The sequence below is a fragment of the Apium graveolens genome, chromosome 8, assembly GCF_009905375.1.
Source record: "Apium graveolens cultivar Ventura chromosome 8, ASM990537v1, whole genome shotgun sequence".
In the NCBI taxonomy this organism is placed as follows: Eukaryota; Viridiplantae; Streptophyta; class Magnoliopsida; order Apiales; family Apiaceae; genus Apium; species Apium graveolens.
Genome location: NC_133654.1, coordinates 263,315,921 through 263,328,643, shown reverse-complemented (window position 1 = coordinate 263,328,643; position 12,723 = coordinate 263,315,921).

Below are 12,723 nucleotides of genomic sequence, written 5' to 3'. Positions count from 1 at the left end.
GAGACGGCGGTAAGTGCGATGAAGCATTCTCTGACGAAATTATTGGTAGATGAGTTGGCCCGCCGATTAGAAGGGAAAATTAGTCGTTCTCGAGAGCAACAAGAACAAATGATTAATATGTTGCGTAACGAACAGCTTAAGTTTCAATCGGAGATGCGTTCGATAATGACGAGGTTGCATACGACGTTGTCAACAGGAGGAGACAAGGGAGAAGGGAGCGCTAATCATATTGGATCTCTGAATAGGGTTGGAGGAGTTGGGAGAGGTCGGATGAGTAATGGATTAGGAACAAAAGTGATAGAAGGGGGTGGATATGGGTCGAATGGGTATGGTGCAGGGGTCAGGTGGAGGTCCGGGAAATTGGAGGTATAGGAAGCTGGATATGCCAATATTCGATGGCACAGACCCGGATGGTTGGTTCTTCGGGTAGAAAGGTACTTTGGTTTTTATCGCTTGACGGAGGAAGAAATGATGGAGGTTGTAGTCGTTGCATTGGAAGGAGACGCGGTACGTTGGTCTCAATGGGAGCATAACCGCAGATACATTCGAAATTGGATAAATTTGAAAGAGTTCCTGTTACGGCAATTTCGCCCAGAAAATGGTGGCTCCTTATACGAACAATGGTTAGCCACTACCCAGGAGACCATCGTGCTTGAGTACTGTAGGAAGTTCATAGAGACTGCTACGCCGTTGGATCGAGTTCCAGAACACATTATGCTGGGCCATTTTGTTAATGGGCTTAAGGATGATATAAAAGCGAGGTGAGACTCCTAAACCCAGTTAATTTAGATCAAGCAATGGAATTAGTTGTTAGACTAGAGGAGAAATACAGAGTGACAGGTGTGAAGAGGATGAGTTTGGGTTCTATAAAAATTGGTGTGTTTTCGTCGATTGGAAGAGGAGGGTATAGTGTGTCATACTCTAATGCTGGACTACCATCAATCCAACTACTACGTCTAAAAGTTAGGAATTGGGGGTTTGAGTCTCAAGCTTCGGTTTATTCACCAAAAGCTGGTACTTACAGCAGAGGCGGAATTAAACCACTGTGAGAGGTAAAACGGCTCACTGAGAAGGAGTTACAAGAAAAGAAGGCGAAAGGATTTTGTTTCCGTTGTGACGACAAATGGTCTATGGGCCCTCGTTGTCGAAAGAAAGAATTGAGTGTGTTACTCATGAGTGAAGAAGACGAGGAGGAGACTGAAGGGTGCAAGCAGTGATCCTCCTTTATCACCTACGGAAGAATGGATCACAGAGGTGTCTTTAAACTCGGTTATTGGGCTAACAAATCTGAAAACTATGAAGCTAATGGGATTGATTAACGAAACAGAGGTGGTAGTTATGGTGGATCCTAGGGCAGCCCACAATTTCTTGTCGCTGGTTTTGGTTGAGCAGTTGAAGATTCCAGTGAGTAAGGCTGGCTGTTTTGGCGTTTTGTTAGGTAATGGGGAAGCAATTCGGGGGAATGACATGTGTAAGGGGTGAAGTTGTTTCTGGATAGTGGGAGTAGAAGTTTTGACAGATTTCTTACCATTGACTCTAGGTAACTCAGATCTCATACTTGGAGTTCAATGGCTCAAAACTTTGGGACCGGTCACCACTAATTGGAAAATTCAGGAGATAAATTTCGAAGTAGGGGGCAACGCGGTTATGATAGTAGGTTATCCCTCATTAGTTCATTCTAGATAATCACTTAAACCCATGTTGAATAGTTTACGAAAAGAAGATAATGGGTTTTGGCTCGAATGCAATCAACTAGAAATTGAAGGTGGATAACAGTGAAACATGGGAGGAGAGGCTAATCCGTATTCCCAAAACTTGTGAACTATAATGAACAGATTCAAGGGGGTGTTTCGGGAACCAGCAGGGTTACCCCGAAAAGAGGGCATGAGCATTCCATTAATCTTAAACAAGGCAGCAATCCGGTCGGGGTGAGACCATACTGTTATCCTTGAGTCAACAAGATGAAATAGAGCGTTTAATCCATCAGATGCTCGCAGCAGGCCTAATTAAACCATCCAACAGCCTGTTTTCCAGCCCCAGTGATTTTAGTCAAAAAGAAGGACGGGTATTGGCATTTTTGTGTCGACTACTGAGCTCTAAACAAAGAAACTATTCCCGACAAGCATCCCATTCCGATAATTGACGAGTTACTCGATGAATTGCACAGTGCACGAGTTTTCTTTAAACTTGATTTGAAAGCAGGGTATCACCAGATTTTGGTGAAGGCTGAAGACACCCATAAGACTGTATTTCGAACCCACGATGGCCATTACGAGTTTGTAGTAATGTCATTCGGCCTTATGAACGCCCCAGCTATATTTCAATCGTTGATGAATGATATTTTCCTTCCATTTTTTAGAAAATTTATTTTGGTCTTCTTCGATGATATACTAGTATGTAGCACATTTAAAACGGAGCATATAAACCATCTAAGGTCAATCCTAGAAAAAATGGAAGAACACACACTATTTGAAAATTTCAAGAAGTATGAAATAGGAAAAACAAAGGTATTATACTTAGGACATGTAATTTCAGAGGAAGGAGTTGTTGTGGATTATGAAAAGGTAAAGACGATGATGGATTGGAAGCAGCCATGAAACCTCCGAGAGCTTAGAGGGTTTCTTGGTTTAACCGGGTACCACAGTAAATTTGTAAAGAACTATGCACAATTGGCATAACCTCTAACACAACAACTCAAGAAAGATAATTTTGATTGGTCAGAGGCTGCAACGAAATCGTTTGAGAATTTAAATGCTGCTATGATTAGTCCCCCAGTCCTCACTATGCTCGACTTTCAAAAACCGTTTTTTATAGAAGTTAATGCTTCCGGTTATGGTTTGGGGGCAGTCCTTATGCAAGACAATAGGCTCCTGGCCTTTTTCAACAAATTGTTGGGGCCTCAGGCTAAGCAGAAATCTGTTTATGAGAAGGAGTTAATGGTCATGTGCTTAGCGATACAAAAGTGGAACCACTACTTGGTAGGCCGTCATTTTATTGTATGAACGGACCAGAAGAGTTTACGTCACTTGATGCTATAATGAGACGTAAATATGGAGTACCAAAATGGGTTAGAAAGTTGTTGGGGTTTGATATCGAGGTGCAGTACAAACCAGGGGTGGCAAACCGCGTAGCTGATGCTCTGTCGCGAAAGGGAAGTACAGAGGTGGGCCTTGGAGCCTCAGTAACATCTATATGCATAAATTGGGATGACTTAGAGACAAAAATTGCACACAAGACACCATGATTCAGAGCATTAAACAAGGGTTACAAGATGAGGACATACAATACCCGGGGTTTCATTTGCTGAATGGAAAATTGAGATATAAAGGGTGTTATGTTTTATAAAGAACCTCTAAGTTTGTTCCAGTTTTGTTTTCCGGATTTCATGATACAGTCATGGGTGAGCATACGGGAGAATTGAAGACCTACCGGAGATTAGAAGAGGAGTGGTATTGGGTAGGTATGCGACGGGATGTAGCTCAGCATGTGCGTAGTTGCGGTATTTGTCAACAGTAGAAAAGTTCCCAACAGTCCCCTGCAGGGTTGTTGCAACCACTAATTATTCCCACCTCAGTTTGGAACGACATATTCATGGACTTTATCGACGGGTTGCCACTCTCCAAGGGGTACAATTCAGTTTTAGTAGTCTTTGATCGTTTATCTAAATATTCCCATTTTATAGGGCTCAAACATCCCTATAGTGTAGTCACGGTGGCAGAGGCGTTTATAAAGAAAGTAGTGCACTTGCATGGGTTTCCCAAATCGATTGTCTCCGATCAGGATAAAATTTTCTTAAGTACATTCTGGAAGGAGCTTTTTCGTTTGCAAGGGACCAGTTTGCAACGTAACACATCCTACCATCCACAATCGGATGGTCAAACCAAGATAGCTAACAAAGGTTTGGAAGCTTATTTACGGTGTTTTATTGGAGGGAAGCCGAAGTTATGGGCGGAGTGGCTTCATTGGGTGGAGTTTTCATACAATACCTCCCCGCATACTTCAACAAAAAAGAGTCCATTCAAAGTTTTATTTTGAAGTGATCCCCCTCATCTAATTCACATATGTCATGGACGAACTCAGGTTAATAGCCTAGATGAGTTATTGTAGGAACGGGAAGCTATTTTGGATGATCTTCAGTAGTACCTGATACAAGCCCAACAACGTATGAAATTATTTACAGATAAAAAACGTTGTGATGACTTGTTTCAAGTAGGAGAGCAAGCTTACTTAAAGCTCTAGCCTTATCGACAAAGTTCCCTGACACGCAGGCCTTATGAAAAATTGGCTCCCAGGTTTTATGGACCGTTTACCATCACTCAACGGGTGGGAAACATGGCTTACAAACTGGACCTCCCACCTTCCAGTAAGATCCATCTCGTCTTTCATATATCTCAACTTAAACGATCAATTGGTTCTTCAGCAGTCATTAACTACATCCCAGACCAACTTATACCGGAACTTGAACTGAAAATGGATCCTGAGCAGGTGCTTGATACCAGACATGTGAAGACCGGTAAAGTAGTAAGGGGGGATGTGTTAATTCATTGGAAAGGACTTCCGCCATTTGAAGTGACATGGGAAGATAAGTATCTCACAGACCAGCCTTTTCATGCATTCCACCTTGAGGACAAGGTGAAACTTGCAGGGGTGGGTAGTGTGATGTATCAAGGCCCAAAAGGTGAGTAAGGCCCAGTTATACAAGTATACTTGAGTTGAAAGCCCAAAAGAAATTGGATCGGGAAAATAACAAGGGAAAATAAGTCAATGCACGGAGGAGGTAGTAAAGGGAATGAGGAGGAAAGAAATTAGGCATTCAGTATTGTGTAGTTGTATATTCTGAATCTGGAGAGAAGGGGCCTCTTGAAAGCTTCCTGTCAATTCGTTTTAATTTGTAATAAGTAGTAAGCGAGGAGTTCAGTAGTGGAAACATTGTCTTTGTTGAGTAATTTCCGAATTGAGTTTTATTATTACAAGTGTTCCATTACACATAATTATAATCAAACATCTACTTTTCAAGATTCATGTTTCTGCCTTACTCCGAGTGCGTACAACTCATGTTCAATTACTACCATAAAATAATCAAACATCACCTTTTCAAGATTCACCAAATACAAGGGAAAATATGTATTCATTGGAATGAATTCGACTTTTTAAATTAGTTATTTTTTTTTAAATATGCTTCCTGAATTTATTTCTTGGACATGTAATAGTGATTGTGTACATACAAAGAGAACGAGTTAGGTAAAGTATAATTGCATGAGAATGGAAAATAGATGCATGATTTATCCATAGATTTTAATCTTGTGATAGATGCCCATGTTCTAAATTATATTGTTTCTTAGATAAAAAATCTCCTATCACTTAAATGTTATTAAAGAGCTAAAACAGGCACACAAGTTATAACATCAAACCTCAGAATGTATAAATATTAAAGCATCTATTGAGGTGTTCAGTACGAAAGTTGAAGACCATGGTAAACGTAATGAGATGTATGTTTTATTCAGTAAATGTCAAATTGATGTGATTAAGACTTCATAAACTACTTCTTTAGTTACCATACAGTGAGAGTTTAAAGCATATTGTCACTTCAAAATCTTTTTCTGAAAAAGGAAAAGTTGGCTTCTATTTGTTTTATAGAATATACTTTAAATTTGCACCAACACATGTTGTAAATATTTTAGCTTCTTCATTTTTGCTTACCAAAAACCCCATCTTGACACATCTCTGTATGGTGTAACATATCACCTAAATGATCTCCAAAATCTATACCCTCTTCACACTCCATTTTTATATTTTCGGAATTTGGCCCACAAACCTCCAAAATCCAGTTCACATGAATGGAGATCGACCATTGTAGACGAGATGGTCATAAATCACATCCTCGTGATGCTATTTACGATTACTACAGTTTTTGCAGGGGCATAAGATTTCATCACCTACAGAGTATCTAGAAAATACATTCCGTAAAAAATCTCTGACCCCTCTCATATATCCTTTACTGAATTTTGGAAGTTTAATCCATCCATCCATCGTACTGTATTTATGACCACAATAAAAATGAAATTAAATATAAATGTGGATATTTAAAAGAATATGCATTTAGGTGCAGGGACCTAAAGCGTAGTTTACTAGTAACGTAGAAAAATATAATAGTCATACCACATTATCTTAGTACATTTTTTTGCTAATTCAAATTATCCTAGTACTTGTATGCAAACATCTATAATTTCATATTATAACATTGTTAGGTAGGGAGTTACACACAGAGGGGGGGGGGTGAATGTGTTTTTATGTTTTTATGCTTTTTTTTGCAGTTTATATGGTTGTGAACAAAGTGAATTAATTCTTGCAGTGAGTTGTATTAATACTGAAATTAAACAAGCAATAACAGTGAACACAAATCTTTCAAAACTCACTTAATTTTATATTAAAATTAAGAACATTTTGCTACAAAAATTTTAGGCTATTTGTTGCTAAAGAGCTTAGCTTCTTTCTTGAGAGAAATACAAGATTTTTTGATCTAAATTGTTACTTTTAACAAAGGACCAGTGTTAACTTTATATCTTAGTTAACTACTGGTTTACACAGTGTATAATAAGACATGCTATTCACTTTAGTAAGCTGTTACTAATCATTCCATTTTAGAAAAAGTATATCTTCCATTTCTGGCTTAGCATATCTTTGCATACTGTGTTAACTTTAATCTTCCTTTGTCAGTTAATCTTCACCCTTGATCTTGCACACTCTTCAAGCTGCTTTTTGTAGACTTGTCAATCCATTTGGTTGAATTATTAGTTGATTATTAATCTTGGATATAGAACTGATCTGCACTTTGTACTTTGAGTTTTACTTCGAGAACTACAGTTTGTTATATAGAGAACTTGACATCTCGATAAGTATAATGGCTTATCGAGATCTCTCATTATCCTATACTTGATTAGACTTGTAGAGGTCTTTGAGTTCTCTATAAGAGAATTTAGCTTGTCGAGATCTCTCCACTTCATGTCTTCACTTTGGCTTATAGACATCTCTGAGTTCTCTAGTGACTAATAGACTTATCGATAACTCAGAATTCTCTAGTGATAATTGACTTATCGATATCTCAGAGTTCTCTAATGATATTTGATTTGTCGATAAGTTTGAGTTCTCTAGTGAAGAAATGACTTGTCGATAACTCCAATCTTCATATCTTCAATTGACTTGTCGATATCTCTGAGTTCTCTAGTAGCTTTCCCGAGTTCTCGATAAGTCATTTGGAGTTCTCGAATGACTTCTCTATAACACTAAATTTGTGACTTGTAGAGATCTTGACTTAGAATATTTTTCTTAAAACAGATTTATTCAACTCCATACTTCTTCATAATTCTTCTGAGGCACGATCTTCTTGATCTTCCTCCAGATAGAATTCTTAGGCTTGATACTGTTTAAAGAAAAAGACTTCAGTCTGCTCTTTGACATTTTTACAGACTTTAAATGTTACAATACAAAAATGCAAACTAAGATTACAATACAACTTACTTAGGGTTGTCAATTTGACTTAGTCTTGTAATTGTTCAGGCATGTCTTGCACAACAAACACAACTACTTGTACGCAACTAAATGACAGACTATTGCTTAATAACAAAAACATTATTTCTAAAGTAAGAGTAATGCGGGAACAAAATTTCTAAACTATATGGCATATGGCACACATAAATAGCCAACAATATCACGATGAAGAAGCATCGACTCAAGTTGTTTTAAATTGAAATTTAAATATTTAAACAAAACAAAATCACCAAAACAAATGCAACAAGAATAAAATACTTAACAGGGATATAGCAAAGACAAAGAAACAGAGAGAGGGGGGGAGAGAGAGACAGAGACAGAGAGAGACAGTGAGAGAGACATATAGAGAGAGAGGGGGGATGGAGGGGGAGATAAGGGCAAATTTTAACAACATACTAAAAATAAACAAACATACTTGAAACCCTAACTAAAAAAAAACTCAATCTGAACCGGAATCGAAACCCTAAATTAACCCCAAATCTGAAACATAATGAGAGTAAGAGTGAAAGAATAATACCTTATGAGACAAGAAAAGGCCAACTGAAGCCGTAATTAAACGAAAATTGAACCACCAATTGAAACCCTAACTGGTAGGGGTAGCAAAAAAATCGAAACCGAAAACCCCCCCCGAAAAAACCGATAAACCAAATCGAAAAAAATCAAACCGCTAGAAAAATCGAAGAAAACCGAATCGACAAAAATCGAATTAGCGGTGCGGTTTCGGTTCCGGTTTTTAATCAAAACCGAACCGAAATTAACCGCACCTCTATATTATATATAATTATATATATATATATAATTATGTATATATACATGTATAAATTATCATAACCCGGTTCTAATATTTTGTTAATTAAAAATTTACCTAACATTAATATGATAAGATACCATAAATATTTACTTAACATTAGTATAATTTTATAGTATAATACCATAAATTAATTAAGATTAATATGTAAATACTCTTAAATCATAATTTTTTAATATATATAACCAATTTTATCATATGTTTTGATATATACTCTTTTTTCCATTGTTGTGAACATATATTTTTATCATATTTCGTATCTATTATTTAAGATAATATGAATTATACATTCAAAAAATAACTTTATGAAATATATCAATTTTATTTAACGAATTCTAAAGTGATAAATCTTTGGTGTTAATGTAATATTATTATTTAACTTGATGTCATTTTTTTATCCAACACATTACCAACAAAAAATTGTACAAATAAAAAATGTATAAAAAACCGAATAAAAACCGAAACTGATGAATGGTCAACCGAAACCGAAAAACCGTTTTAAATGGTTTGGTGGCTGTTAATAGAATTTAACCAAACCGAACCGCATATATTGGTTTGGCTACGGTTAATGCTAAAAACCGCACCAATCCGCACCATGCACACCCCTACTAACTAGGCTCCAACTCAAACCCTAATTAAGCAAATCTTGAAGGTCCCCAGATTTTAAAAACTCAATGTATACTTGAATTCGTTGATTTTGAACTGAGAAAGAGAGAAAGAGAGAAAGAGTGAGAGCGTCAAAGAGAGAAATACAGAAAAGAATGTTTGCCTCGATGTGTGGGCTTTACTAAAAACAAGAGCAGGCTTTACTAAATTTTTTGTTGCTTATTAAATTTTCCAACTGTCCCCTCTAATTATATTAAATTTTGCAACTGTACCCCACTATTTGTATTAGTAATAGTATAATTACTATTATATATACATATATTCATTTGTGTGTAAAATTTTAAATATTTAATTTTAAATTTTAGAAAAATCAAATATATATAATTACTTTTTATAGCTTAATCATTTTCAAACTATTACAATTTAAATACAATATTTTAATACAAATATCATAATCAACTTTAATATAAATCATTATATTTTATATTGAAAAATTAAATTACATATATCTTTCTAGTATTTAAAAGTAAATTTATTTAATTAGACAAAAAAAAAAATTTATAGTAGTCTACGGTAAAATCATGTTTACTGTACGGAAACATTACAAAAGCAAGGTTGCGGTGGATAAATTAGTTGAGCTACCGTAATGGTGTTGCGGAGGTGAACCTATGGCGTAGTGGCACATTTTATAGTAGTACGGTAATATCATGTTTTCTGACTTAAAGCCAATTTCTGACAGTGCTCATCCTAATGCATCAAATCCTACTCTTCAAATTCTGATCCCGATATTGACATAATTGCTGAAAAATAGAATACCAGAGCTATCTTGGTTCTACCTTTGGAGCCTGCTTCACAAGGTATATCTTCTTTTCACACTTCTACGTTATCTGTCAGTATGAATATAAATAGACCTTTATATGAGGATACCCCTATTTATATGACTGCAGACCACTCCTCTCAGCCCTCTATTATTTCTTCTGTTGTGAGTGAAGTGGGCCTTTCTTGTGAGACTGAGGGAAAATAATTAGTAAAAAATCAAAATATTGTAAGGCGGTCTCCTGTACTAGCAAAATGAGAGGTAGCTTTAAGAGAAAAGAGTGAGAAAAAGGTTACTATCAAAAGTAATATAAGTGCGAGAAGTGATGAGATCACTTTATAAGAAAAGAGAGACTTATGTGTTACTGGTTTCTTTGTTTCAGGGACAGATCATGATGTTGTACCTTCCATTTCTAAAGCTGATCAAGAGCTAAAAGGGTATAGCTGAAGAACCAATTCCTAATATTGATCTTGATTTTCCACCTATTACTGGTGATGATGGTGGTGATGATGATAGTGATGATCTTGACTCAAACTCTTAAAGCTGTCTTGGAGGCCTCTAAGCATTTTGCTTTTGGTTCTTCACCATGACATGCATTAGTTCCTGACACTCCAGTTCTCAATCATCACAAAAATTATAAATGGAATAATTCTTGGAGCCTGCCAAATAAGAAAATCTCTTATGAAGCAGCCCACACTCTTATTGATCATGCTGTAAATTCTATCAATAATCCTGATCTCAACAGTGTTGTCAAGGCCTCTACAGTTTTGGTCAAGGGTTTGCTTTCAAGAATCTCAGGCATCAAGGACTATAATTCTGCACTCAAAGATCAAGTGGATGATTTGGTCACTACCATCAAGGGCACTAATAAGCATTAGGGGTTTGCTAAGAGTTGCTGAATGTGAAATCTACACAAGACTCTATGCTTGATAGGCTTTCTGCCGGTGAATTAGCTCAAAATGCTACAAATCAAAAATTGGATGCCAAAAAAGGGGGAAGGTAAGTCAGACAAAATATGCACCTGCCTGAGTTGGTATCGAGGAAACATGATGCCAATACTGATGACGATGGTAGAAATCATTACACAGGGACCGCTGATGCTGTTTTGGTACAATCAAGAGCTTGAATCATGACTCAAACACAAACCACACAGTCAACTCATGTCCCTAAAAACGGTGCAAACACTTTTAAAACTGAAACAGTCTCTCACTCTCAGATATTGATGTAAAAGCAAATACAATCTGCAATTCCTGAGGATGATGAAGTGATCATTAATAATTCTACAGATGCACAAAGGTTCTATAGGTCTTATAAGACAAAGAAAGGGGAAATTGTCACTCTTTATCACAAACATAAAAGAGTTGAAGAATTATTTGATATAAATGCTTTTACACATCTAGTGGATGAATTCTCTGACATGACAGAAGAACAAATATTAAAAAAATAGGAGGAAATTCTGAAACAATTTCAAGCTGGAAGTGAAGGTCCATCTAGAGGAAGAGAAAGAGCCGGATGACCTAGAGGTGCTAGAAGGGGAGGAAGATGAAGGACTCCCATTTCAAGTCAAGCCATTGTTCCCCCTCAAAGAAGGACACGATTAAGTGGTATCAGGATTGAAGAAATTCATGAGACATCTCAGTCTTAGGCTCCAAATATTCCTATTGATCTAATGTTTCTCAATCTCATGCCAAGAGAAGGTGAAATAAGGAATTTGAATCATGTTGGACCAGAATCTTATGAGGAATTAGAAAATCAATCTTATGGGCAACCATCAACATCTGATCCTGACATAAGTCATCCTGATAGATCAAACCACGATCATGACTCAAGAAATACTTTTGTAAATCCTGGTTCTGAAGCTGCTATGAGAAAGGTCAGCTCAGAAGAGGATCAAGAGTGTCAAGAGCAACTGAATGTCATGATTCTCTCCGTTTTTATTGATTCTCATAATTTTGAAGTCGATGAAGAAAAAAGAATAGAAGAAGCAAGAATTAGGAGAGCAGTGAGCAAGGAAAATGCTGATTTTAATGCTATACTCAAGAATACAAAAAAGACAAGATGGAGAGTTGAAAATCTTAAAGAAAAGAAGAGGACAAGGACGTATCTTCCAATCAGAAAACAAGACAGAAAATGGAAAAAATAAATGACATTTATTGTTCTATTCAGATGAACTATATTCCTGGTGGAATGAGAGAAATAAATCAAATTCAACCTGTTGTGGAAAAAAAATCAGATACACCATCGTGGTTGAGACAAACACAAGGTCTCAGATTGTTGAGGTCACATACTGGACCATGAATTGGATATGAAGAAGCTGAATTTATAAATCCAAGGATGATAAACTTTACTTTGGATGATAGACCTGACCAGGAAGTCACTGCTGATCATCTTAACAGGCTTGAAGCTATGAAGATTATTGTTGACTAACATGATGGTTCAAAACCAAATAGAGAAAATCAAGTTAATGCTAGAGGGTGATCAAGTTCAAATTTGTTCTTCTGATGAACTATTGATGATGTCAACCAAGGAGTTGAAATATATATACATATATACATATATATATATTATCTTTTAATTGTTGAGAATCAAGCATCTAAAGAATGGTATGATTTGGTTTGTATTCAATCAGAAGAAGAATTTAAGATAGCGGCTTTGAATATTTTGGTCACTACATTTCTATGTACATGAACTACAGACATCAAAAAGTAAAAATGAAAAGGGGTACATCTGTGTTTAAAATAATTCTTAGTTCATAATAGTTGACACTTAATACTGAAGGTCTGAGAACTAGTCATGTATTTTTTGATGATTTGATGGTAGAAAGAACTCCTATTGGGAACTTGAGAGCTGCCATATATCAGTTATCTAAAGAAACCGAATATGAAAGAAATTTGAAGATCAAAATAAAGCAACTTCTCAGAATGAAGGTAGATGAGAGAGTTAA